Genomic DNA, 12,177 nt, shown 5'->3' with positions numbered 1-12,177 from the left:
AGTATTCCATTGTATAAACATATACTTCAAGTTATCTGTTCACCAGCTGATGAACATATGAACTGTTTCCAGCTTTTAGTTGTTATAATAAAGCTGCACTGAATATTCGTATATGGGCCTTTCTCTTGGGTAAATGCATAGGAGCAGAACTGTTAGGCCACAGGGAAAGTGTGTTTAACATTAGAAACTGCCAAACTGCCTTCCAAAGTAGCTGTGTCTTTCTCTACTCCTACCAGCCATGCCTCCTGACCTCTCCAGTTGCTCTATATCCTAGTCAACACTTGATATTGTCAGTCTTTTACAATTTAGCCATGCTGGTGGATACAGGTGTACCTCATTGTGGTTTGATTTACAAGGTATGAAACCTGTTTCCTTCAGCATTCAGTCCTGGAACTGAATGTTACCTTACATGGCAATATGGTATAATAAAAGATCACTGGGTCAGTTTCTGGAGTCTTGAATTTTATCACCAACTTTGTCCCTAAACAGTTGCATAATGCTGTAAAACCCATCCATCCTGACCTCATTTTTCCCCCTCTCCATAAAATGGTTAAGTCAGCCCAAATGAGTCTTAAATTCTTGCTCTAAATAAAAATGAACATAAGTGAGTTTTATCAAAAGCAACAAATTCCTTTCAAAATAGTTATGCATTATTTTTACATAATGTCCCACAGTTATCAAAGAGAATTTGTATCAGGGCGCCTGGGTGGTTCAGTCGGTTGAGCGTCAGACTGCAGCTCAGGTCATGATCTCGCAGTCTGTGAGTTCAAGCCCCGCACTGGGCTCTGTGCTGACAGCTCAGAGCCTGGAGCCTGCTTCGGATTCTGTGTCTCCCTCTCTCTCTGCCCCTCCCCTGCTCACTCATGTGTGTGTGTGTGTGTGTGTGTGTGTGTGTGTGTGTGTGTGTGTATGCAGTGTGCTTCCAAAGGCCTTTTATCTATCAAGGGGAAAAGAAAAATAATCCACCTGCCATCAATTCAGTTGATCATTAACCTTTCCTGGGTCACTAACATCTTTAAAAGTCTAATGAAAATTAGACATTCCAGAAAAACAATCCTATGGCTTTGCATAGCCCCAAGAGGTTCAGCACCATGAAGGCCTTCTGTGGAGCCTTAAAGGCTCAAGGACCCCGGGCTTAGAAGGGCCCGATGAAATAAATTCATCAGTGTGATTTCTGCTGACAATAATTCAAACATAGCCTATATATCCAAAAAGAAGGCAGCAAACCTCTCCTAATCCAAATCCCCAATATATACATGGTATAAACTGAAGATTTTTTTGTTAATTCCAAAAAGTATTGAATATTCTCTCAAGAAGTATATGTTCAGAGGTAGAAAGTGAGTATTGGGGATGCTCCTGGACATCCATTCCCCAATCATGGCCCCTCCAACATCAGAGTAAGCCAACAAGTATGCATAGTCATTTGAGTGGGTGATGTCAGTGCCTTCTGTTTCTAGAATAGGTTTATTCTAAAAGGAGGAATTCATTATGGGGCACAGAGGAAGGAGAGTAAATGGCTAGAAAAATGTATGTGAACAAACTGATATGATTTAATGTTGAGACATTCAGAAATCTGGGTGAAAAAAAAAGATAATTTGAGAATTCTGGCTCATAAGGCAAGTGTCTGTGGTAAGTGGAATAACAACCCCCAAATATATCCACAGTCTAATCTCTGGTACCAGTGAATGTTACTTTATATGGCAAAATGGACTTTAGAGATGTGATTAAAGTAAGGCCCTGGAGACGGGGAGATTATTCAGGATTATCCATGCAGGGCCCATGCAAGCACAGGGTCCTTACAAGAGAAAGGCAAGAGATCAGTTAGTAGACAGCAATGTATTGAGATGTGAGGATGGAAAATGAGATGTGATTGATGTGGGGCCACGAGCCAAAGAACGCAGGTAGTCTATAAAAGTTGGAGAAAGCAAAGAAGTACATTTTCCACAAAAGCCTCCAGAAGAACACAGCCCTGCTGACAAACTGATTTTAGACTTCTGACCTCCAGAACTATAAGGGAACAAATGTGTATTGTTGGAAGCCACGAAACTAAACAATTTAGTTCTGTTATAGCAGCAATAGGAAACTAATACATTCTCCATCCTTTTTTTTAGATGGTAAGGAAGCAAAGGGAAGTATGAAACTGCATATGAAAAAAGTATTTTCTGATGAACAACAAATACCTCCATTGACAAGGCTAAGAATAGTTCAGATGTGGCTCTGAGCTAGCAACACATGAGAAAGTTATGTGAAAGACACTGAACTAGGAGTTAGAAAATATGGATTCTCATCCTCGCTCTAAGTGCAGCTATGTGTCATCAGGCAAGCACAAACTCTGGGTCTCAGTGATTGACTTTTAAATTTTTTTTTTTTTTTTCAACGTTTATTTCTTTTTGGGACAGAGAGAGACAGAGCATGAACGGGGGAGGGGCAGAGAGAGAGGGAGACACAGAATCGGAAACAGGCTCCAGGCTCTGAGCCGTCAGCCCAGAGCCCGACGCGGGGCTCGAACTCACGGACCGCGAGATCGTGACCTGGCTGAAGTCGGACGCTCAACCGACTGCGCCACCCAGGCGCCCCAGTGATTGACTTTTAAAATGAAACACAGACTACACGAATTGTAACGTCTCCTTAACAAAGGCCAGAGGACTTTCTCTACTGATTAGTTCTAACCAGCGGCTAAGTTTTCACATTACCTACTTCTTACATGTCTTATCTGAATCCTTTTACCACCCTGTGAGGCTGGCCACACATTTCCTGTTCTCACCTAAAAGAAGTGATGTCATTTGCTCATCATCTTTGGGATCTGGATATAGGTCTGTCTGACTGGAAGCCGCCTTCTTATCCACTGTTTTGTGCTGTCTTTGATGGCCACCAACACAAACCAGGAGCATGGTTATGCTGGAGAACATTGCAGGGCAGTGGAAGACTAAACTGCCTCATATCCAAGCATTTTAAATGCCAGACATTCAAGAATGAACTTTCTGGGATGACTTTTTAAAACAAAAGAAACCTTTCAAGACACAAGGTGGCCTCAGAGGGCAGACACCCAACTGTTCTATAGGGTAAAATGCTATGTCACAAGCCAGTGAAACGTCTTTCCTTCACATTCAAATTCCACACTGGGCCTACACTGCTGCAGCCACTCCAGTCTTCACGGTTCACAGGAGGAGAATGGAAAGGCTGCTGCCCAAAATAGTTTAATAAGGCCAGCAATGATTCATGGAGTAATAACAGGCCAAGCAGGCAGATGCCTGCAGAACTGGGGCCCAGCTGAGAGGGGGGTTCATGGCTCAAGGTTACAACAGAGAACAAAGAGGACATTCATTATACTTGTTCAAGGAGGGAAAGATCATTAGTACCACCTGCAAAATCCCAAAAAGGAAATCAAATGTGAGGTAATTCACCTTGACAATTTATTAATGCCGTCCTAGAGTTTAATGGCTTTGTTTGTTTGTTTTGAGAGAGAGAGAGAGAGAGAGAGAGAGAGCATGAGAATGGCAGAGAGAGAAGGAGACACAGAATCCGAAGCAGGCTCCAGGCTCCACGCTTTCAGCACAGAGTCCAACGCGGGGCTTGAACTCACAAACCGCCAGATCATGACCTGAGCTGAAGTCAGATGCTTAACCAACTGAGCCACCCAGGTGCCCCAATGCTGTCCTAGATTCTAAAAGCAATAGACTTATAAAGGTCAAAAGCAACCATGCAAACAAAAGCCTTTAGCATGTCTTCTCTCTCAAAGGCTCTGATTTAGTCTCAAAAGTTATCTTATGTTTATGAATAGTTGAAAAGAAACAGAAGATGTAAAGGAGAACAAAACTACTCAGAATATTATAAAGATACCAACAATCATAGGCCAGTCTAAAAACCAAACTTGAATAATGTCCCAATACAGAACACTTAGGTCATTAATGATATTTCTGATTATACTTCTGTTCCCAAAGAAAACTAACAGTTGAGCAAAAGTTTAAGCATGCTATGCAAAAAGAAAAAAAAAAAAGAAAAAAAAGAAAAAAGAAAAAGAAAGAAAGAAAGGAAGGAAGAAAAGAAAGAAAGAAAATTGGCTTTTCGATAATTAATCTATCTTAAATTCCAGTTGAGGCAAGTATTTGCATATGCTTCCAGTTCTGATCTGAAGTCAATGTTTACATAATTAGCTATTAGACAAGTACACAGATGGGTAATTCACAAAATTAATCACTATCTGCTTTTGCTATCAGAATTTGGTACTTCAGCCAAAGAGAGTCAAACATACCTATGCAAAGATAACATATAAGAGTTACATACAGCACAAATGGAAAGGGTAAAAGAATAAACACTAAAATGCATTGGCATTACAGTGGTTTAATCTAGAAATAGCAGCATGGATAAGACGAGAAAAGCAAAGTTTAAAAGAAGGAAGAGACAGAATGTGATGAAGCGGATGAGAAAAAGCAGGCCATATGTGTAATTGCTCTAAAATGGGACTCTGAGAGAAAGTCAATTTTCTCAGCTGGAGTCAAAAGTAAAGAGTCTGGAAGTGATGGAGGAGAAAGGTCATGTGAGAGCAGTTTTTTACATGTGAAAAGGTAAATCTCACCACTTCAATGAGTTTTTCTGCCTGCCTCCGGTATAAAACACCAACATCCATGACCTCAACACATTTTTATTCAAATGCTAACAGATAACCACAGCATGCTCAACACTGATCTCATGGACAAGTAGAAGTCTTCTTTGTTGGACATGTGAGAAGCAATAATCTTTTCATTATATTCCTCTCCTGTATCTGAGTTGGAAGCTTTAATGACAAATGACTGAGTTCCTGAGATCAAAGACAAAATTGCCCAGTAATAGAAGTAAAATGAAAACAACTGTCAAAAGACAACAACAAGAAAAAAATACTTACAGCAAATATTAGAGTACAAGGTACCTGCTGAGCCAAAATGGAAAACAACCCTCATTTAACAGGTACTTTGCCAAAAAATATATCTTTGTTCCCCCTAAGCACTGAGGAGTAAGAAGTACATTATGTTTTCCAGAAACCTGTGTCCAGGCTGGTCTTCTTAAAATCAGATTAAAAATCAGGATGAACAGAGGTGCCTGGTTGGCTCAGTTGGTACAGTATGCCACTCTTGATCTTGGGGTCATGAGTTCAAGCCTCACGATAGGGTGGGTAGAGCTTACTTTTTAAAAAATCAGGATGAACACCACCAGAAAAACTTAGTATAACTACTCAGATGGTTTTATCCTTTAAAGACTATAAAACTGAGTTTGCCATGCAGCTCACCTTTGAGTGAATCTTCTAGAAAAATTTCACCCTTGAGAAGCAATGTAATGACCTATGTTTTAGACAGGATGCACTTTCATTTATATCTTCTATTCCTTGGTGCAGAGTTCAATATCCCTGGGCTTTGGGCAGATGGAAAAAACAGAAGTTACAATTTTGCTGAAATGCCTTCTTCCTGAGAGAGTTAATCGTCCCCACCGCACAGGGCTGACTCACTTTATGTAATGCATGATCTTGAAAATTGTAGTCATTGAAAAGTGATTTTTAAGAACATAGTAGTAGCTTTTTCTTTTTTGAGATAAGATCCCTTTTGAAAAATACGTACAAGTTCGCTCATCACAAAGTTATTTGTACGAATAAAACCTCCAGAAAATGAATGGAGAATTGGTTACATAAACTATTGTATATCCATACAGTAACCTGTAAGACACCCATTAAAATAGTAAAACAAGAATGAGGAAGATTTCTTTAACTTAAAAAAAAATTATTATAGGATCACAAAAAGTTGCCAAAACAATGCAGTGTTCAGTGTACCCTTCACCCAGCTCCCATCAATGGGACTAGTTATGTATAACTAGTCAAAATCAGGAAATTAACATTGGTACAACACAATTAGCTAGACTAGAGACTACTCTGATTTCACCAGTTTTTACATGCACTTATTTTGTACGCATGTACACGGTTTTCTATAAAATTTTATCACATGTATATTCATGTACCCATCACAACTAACCTACAGAATTGTTCCATCACCACAAAGGAACTAAAACAGAGAGCCTTTTGAAGTACAACTAAGTGTTAACATGTCTTAATCTGGGTGATGGTTAACACCATCTGGTGATATGGGTGATGCTTAACATTTATGTGTTTTAGAATGTAAGTTGCCTGAATTTAAAAAGAATGATGATGGGGTGCCTGGGTGGCTCAGTTGGTTAAGCGCCTGACTTCGGCTCAGGTCACGATCTCAACAGTTTGTGGGTTCAAGTCCTGCATCGGGCTCTATGCTGACAGCTCAGAGCCTGGAGCCTGCTTCAGATTCTATGTCTCCCTCTCTCTCTACCCCTTCCCCTGCTCATGCTTTCTCTGTCACTCTCAAAAATAAACATTAAAAAAAATTTTTTTAAGAATGATGATAAAGCTTTATTGATTGACATGGAAAAATATTTCCGATTAGGTTAAAACAAGTTATAAAACAGTCTTTATGAGAGGATCCCGTTTTCGTATAATTATATGTCTCTATGTACCCAGAAAAAGAAATCCCAAAACGCTAAAATTTAATTATCTTCTAAAAATTATATTTTACGTTTCTGAACATTTATTTTGTAATGTATAAGAATTACTTTAATAAAACAGAGGGAAAGACCCCCCCCCCAAAATGCATATATTTTCAAGGAGGGAATCTTTTTTTTTTTTTAATCACCACCTAATTCATTCTTAGGTTTCTCCTGGTTGAAAAGTTAACTTTTATACCTCCAATACAATCCTTTTTATCACTCCTCTAAAATGCAATGTCAGTCAACTTTACAATGAATGGGCCTCAGGCTATCAGTTCTAGTAAAAGATGAACTTGAAAAGGCCTTCCTCCTGAAGCTCAGTGTGTTAGAATATGTCGTGATTTTTCAAAGGAACCTGACACACTAAATACAGACTGTATTTAGGGCTAACTTTTCCTCTCACAATTTACAAATACAAAACAAAACCACTACATTCTTTAGATACAAACTTCAATGATCACAGACCATGGGCTAACTTATACAAAAGGGTTCCACGGACCTCAAAATGCAGAAGACAAATATCCTGCTCTTACCAAGGTCAAAATTGCAATTCAATAAGCCAAGTTCTATACCACCAGCAAGAATAAAGTCATGGGATGGGCGCCTGGGTGGCTCAGTCGATTAAGCCTCCGACTTTGGCTCAGATCATGATCTCGCAGTTCGTGAGTCCCATTCCCCTTCCATTGACTGGCTTAGGCAAGGGCACGTGACACAATCCTGGTCAATGGGAGCCCAGGGCCAGTTTGAAGAGGAAATACATCTACCATGCTATGAATGGCAAGGAGGAAAGACTAAAGAAATGGGATCCTAATGATGCTGTCAAACCATTACAATAAGCTAATCTGAAACTGCCCTACTTCTAGATTTCTTTTATGTAGCCTCTAATTTATGCCTCTTGTGTTTGGGTTTCCTGTCATTTAGGCCAAAATCATTCCAAATGATGGAATAGTCAACAGTATCAAACTTATAGACGGGCAAGATGTCATTGGGAGGCCCTGGGACATGGGATTTAGAATGGAATAACACAGTTCTGTCACTGAGGGGGGAAAGTATCAATGACTCTGGGGGCTGCATATAAAGTTGGGAAAATTGCTCCTTAGTGACCTATTTCTAGATAAAATGAGGGTAAGCTCAAATGCTGAGAACGAGGTGGAAGAAAGTTGCATCTTTTCTTTTTTTAAGTCTATTTCTTTTGAGAGAGAGAGAGAATGCATGCAAGTGGGGGAGGGACAGAGAGAGAAAGAGAGAGAGAGAGAATCCCAAGCAGGCTCCGTGAGTGCGGAGCCCTACGTGGGGCCTGAGGCAGGGCTCAAACCCAGGAACAGTGACATCATGACCTGAGCTGAAGTGGGCCCCTTAACTGACTGACCCACCCAGGCAGCCCAAAAGTTGCATCCTTAAAGAAAATAATAAAGGTTTAGAACAGCTGCTACAGAAAATGGGAAGGGGTGCAACTTTGGACCAGCAAAAAGATTTCCAAGTAATCTCTTAACTTCTGTTAACCTTAAAATCATACACTGGAGTAAGGAAGCCAGCGGCCAGTTATAGAGTGAGTTCAGAGTTAGAAGAGTCTGTGGTTTCAATTCAGAGATGGGAAGAGAAGGGAGTACTTCTATAGAAGGCCAATCGTGAAGAAACTGCTGTTGACAGAGTGACAGTCATCTGCCAGTGACGGATAATCAAAACTATTGACTATGCCGTCCAGGTACACCAGGGAAAAAGTGAAGGAGTGGGGAAAGTAAAGGCCAAACACAGAAAACAGGGTGGGGATCAAGGGAATAAATACACAGACAGTCTGAAGAACAGGTTTAGTGGGAGAACGCAGACAGGAAAGGTAGAGGCTCTGATGGAGGGAAAGGTATCTCAGAAGCGAGAGTCCTAGGCCACTGAGTGGGTTGTCGAGGTGGTGTGGAGAGGAAGGTCACTGACACCAAGGAGACGGGGCACAGTGAATGAGGACATCAGATTAGTCACCAAAACAGTGCAGCCCTGGGGCGCCTGGGTGGCGCAGTCGGTTAAGCGTCCGACTTCAGCCAGGTCACGATCTCGCGGTCCGTGAGTTCGAGCCCCGTGTCGGGCTCTGGGCTGATGGCTCAGAGCCTGGAGCCTGTTTCTGATTCTGTGTCTCCCTCTCTCTCTGCCCCTCCCCCGTTAATGCTCTGTCTCTCTCTGTCCCAAAAATAAATAAACGTTGAAAAAAAACAAAACAAAAACAAAAAAAACAAAAAACAGTGCAGCCCAGGCCAGGAGCCCAAAGGAAATCAGGAGACAGTTACAGAGAGCTGATACCCGCCCCAAACAATTCTTCTCATGTTTCTTCTCGTTTCTGGACACTTACGAAATCCAAAGATTCTTTTAAGAAGGAGAACTCTTCTAGCCTAGGCAACGGTTTCAGGCAGGTAGCTTTTTTTTTTTTTTTTTTAATTTTTTTTTTTTCAACGTTTATTTATTTTTGGGACAGAGAGAGACAGAGCATGAACAGGGGAGGGGCAGAGAGAGAGGGAGACACAGAATCGGAAATAGGCTCCAGGCTCTGAGCCATCAGCCCAGAGCCTGACGCGGGGCTCGAACTCACTGACCGCGAGATCGTGACCTGGCTGAAGTCGGACGCTCAACTGACTGCGCCACCCAGGCGCCCCTCAGGCAGGTAGCTTTTTACAGATGTATACAAAATGTGACCATGAACCCTAGGTAAATCCTAGAAAATCCAGTCTATTACCAGATAAGTCCTCCTAATTGGGTCTTCCTTCCTACCAATTTAAAATGCCCTTGAGGAATGAAGTGAGAAAACTGCATTTAAGATGTTTCTTAAAGTTTCTGCTTCCAGCATTTCCCTTTTTTCTTTTCCCACTGCCACCTGACAGGCTCAGGTACAAATTACTGATCCTTGCCTAGATGACTCTAATAAGCACCTGCCTAGCTTGCCAACCGCTGGGCACTCCTCGCTCAAACCAAACCAGTCCTCTTAGAGTAGCTCTGTGATCACATCTCTCCTCCCTGCAAATATCTGCAGTGACTCATCATGGCCCAGGGCGCTGACTTTCAAGGTTGAGCTCTTACAGCCACTACATTCCCTGAGAGGGTTCCACGTGCTCCCACCATGGAAATCAAATGAGGCAATCTTTTCTCAAACTGCAAGAAGAAAAAAAAATAATAGATGTAACAGATACTTTTCCTCCATTTTAAGTTTCTCTCTTTTTCACCAACTCCCTCTTGTCCGCATTACCATCTAATAGAAGAGATACCTAATGTAACGTAATGGATTTAGTTCCTTGAAGCATGAGTACATCATTTCATAGAATTCTTCTGTGTGCAAATCTTGCAAACAAATGATACACAAAATAAAGTCTATCTATGTACAGGTGGTATTTGAGGCCCTCCCCAGTTCTGACCCAACCAACCTCCCTTTCCAATCTTATCTCTCACACTTTAGTCCACTTACCCTAAATGCGAAGCAAGCTGGACTGGCTTCCTAGTTATTTATATCCACACTGATCTCCCTAAGGACACAAGCTGCGTATTGCTCACACTTCTCTATGTCACATAGAACACAACAGGAAGGAAGAAGCTTTGCTCTGCAGGCCCGCTGCTTATCTGCTTCACATACTTTGGCCACAACCATAAATGAATGTTGAGTCCACCTGACTCAAGTAACCTTACCTTAAAAATCTCAGGAATTTATTTTATGAAACTTTAGAAAGAAAATAATGGATTACCTGAAAAGAATAGAACTTGCAGAGTATGGAATACTCTATGCCAAATTTATTAAATAGTCCGGGTAAGTATAGACGTTCTCATATACCACGATAATAATGAGTGCAGAGATCAAAATAAAGAGAAGAGCCGCCCCTCCTGACACAGCATTAAGTTCACTAGAAGCCATGGGTGACTAAACTCATGACCATCCAGCTCCTATCCAGACACTTTGCTGCTTTATTCCCTGGATTTAGATCCTTCACAGGCCTCTACTCTGCCGCATGACAATCCACATATGCCATGCTGCTGGTCATCGGAATAGGAACGTCCTGGTATCAGGTCTCATTTACTCAGCGAGAGAAAATTCAAAGTCCCGAAATGGGAAATTAGGACAAATGCGAAATACAAATGTTTCTGTGCTTCTAGGATCGTGGCCATTCTTCTTCCTGTTGGGTGCAAGTCTTCAGTCCCTTTGCTGAAATCTTTGAGGCCAGAAATATATAGAATTGGTTTTGTTTTTAATTTTAGAAAGGTAATATGGCATGTATGCCATATAAGAACAGCTCCAGCAGGACCTGGAGTGGCATCTCATGGTCCAACACATTAATATTTTTATAGCAAAATGTGTGAACGCTCCTATTAACTCGAACAAAGACCATACATAAATAGCTTCAGGCCAGACTTGGCCATCAAATGAGCTATAAAACAAAACAAAACAAAACAAAACAAAATAAAACAAAATCAAAACCTGTTGCTATCCAGATTCACAATTGTGGGAAGAGACCGAGCTATAACTGACTGTGCAATGCTGAGCTTAAGGAGGTGACCATTGCTATTGTCCCTTCTGCAAAGACACCAGGCTGTTATGGCAATGCCTGCCTGGAAAGGCCATCCTCTGTGGCTCAGAAGAGAACTCGGATTCAGGGACCACAAGAAATTTCCAGGTCAGATGGATGCTCAGAGGGCTCCCCCCCCCATAACTTACAAATTTCCTCAATTTATTAGTTATTTTAAGCACTATATATCACTAATACGTATCCTGACCGTGGCAGTGCAGGGTTTTAGGATTTAACCGATTTATGCCACTTTCATAATTGCACTAGGCACAGTGCTGTATGGCAATATTCACACCCAAGAATCTGACTCATTCCACAGTGCTCTGGTTCAGATCATAGCAGGTCATGACACAGTGAGCCACGCAAGAATGCTTATGTCACAGAGGCAGCTTTACATATCTGCTTGTTACTCCTACAAGTTCAAGGAACAGAGAAGAAATAATTCAGTCTGTTCATTCATTCAGTCATTTCATTCCAAAACAAAAATCACAAAAAAGGACTCTAGCTTCTCAACTGGCCCCTCTCCACCAAAGATTATTGAGCATGAGGACACGCCCATTTACAACTTTCTAGGACCCAGCTTCCTGGTATTTAGTAATCAGCAAGTTCATCAGCATAAAGTTTAAACAGGAAATAAACAAAAATGAGCCAGAAAAAAATGGGCACATGCATACCCAGGGATGTAAATAAAAGCGTTTATGTCAATTTGTCTCATTATTTATGTGTGATGTCAGTTTGCATTTCCACAGATTAGGTTTCGGCATAAAGGCACACCTGTATTTGACATCGATTGGAGGAAACATAGCCCAATATTAAAACCAAAACCAAAACCTATATTTCTCTATATTCTCTATATTTCTCTAAAGTCTTCAAAGCTTACAACTGAGAAAGGAGAATCCTTTTTCTCATATCAATAAATAGGAAATGCTCACTCTCTTTCAACAGTCCTATGAATTGCGTAAGTTGCTGGGATGGGGCTTGGGATTTGCCAGATACATGGATCCATATTATCTGCTCCTTTTGGAAGACCTATCTGTAGTGACACCTAAAAATGCCATTATTTCCCCCCATCCATATCTCCACCTTCAAAATCACCCCTACAACAAAA

The 12,177-nt window shown here is 41.0% G+C and overlaps 1 protein-coding gene across 6 annotated transcripts in view; it reads right to left on the bottom strand.

Annotated features, from left to right (window-relative positions):
• OSBPL3 (oxysterol binding protein like 3) overlaps positions 1-12,177 on the bottom strand; it is a 178,782-nt gene that overhangs the window by 126,939 nt on the left and 39,666 nt on the right. The window contains exon 2 of one of the 6 annotated variants that reach the window (XM_086694139.1): positions 5,264-5,385. The exons of the other annotated variants lie outside the window; for them this stretch is intronic. The gene's annotated coding sequence lies outside the window, so the exon portion shown is untranslated. The remainder of the gene's footprint in view (positions 1-5,263; positions 5,386-12,177) is intronic. 6 annotated transcript variants of the gene reach the window in all.

The sequence above is a fragment of the Puma concolor genome, chromosome A2 (assembly GCF_028749965.1).
Source record: "Puma concolor isolate L17-30 chromosome A2, mPumCon1.1.hap2, whole genome shotgun sequence".
NCBI lineage: Eukaryota > Metazoa > Chordata > Mammalia > Carnivora > Felidae > Puma > Puma concolor.
The sequence above is the reverse complement of the archived record's forward strand: the minus strand, read 5'-3'. Positions and strand labels throughout refer to the sequence as shown.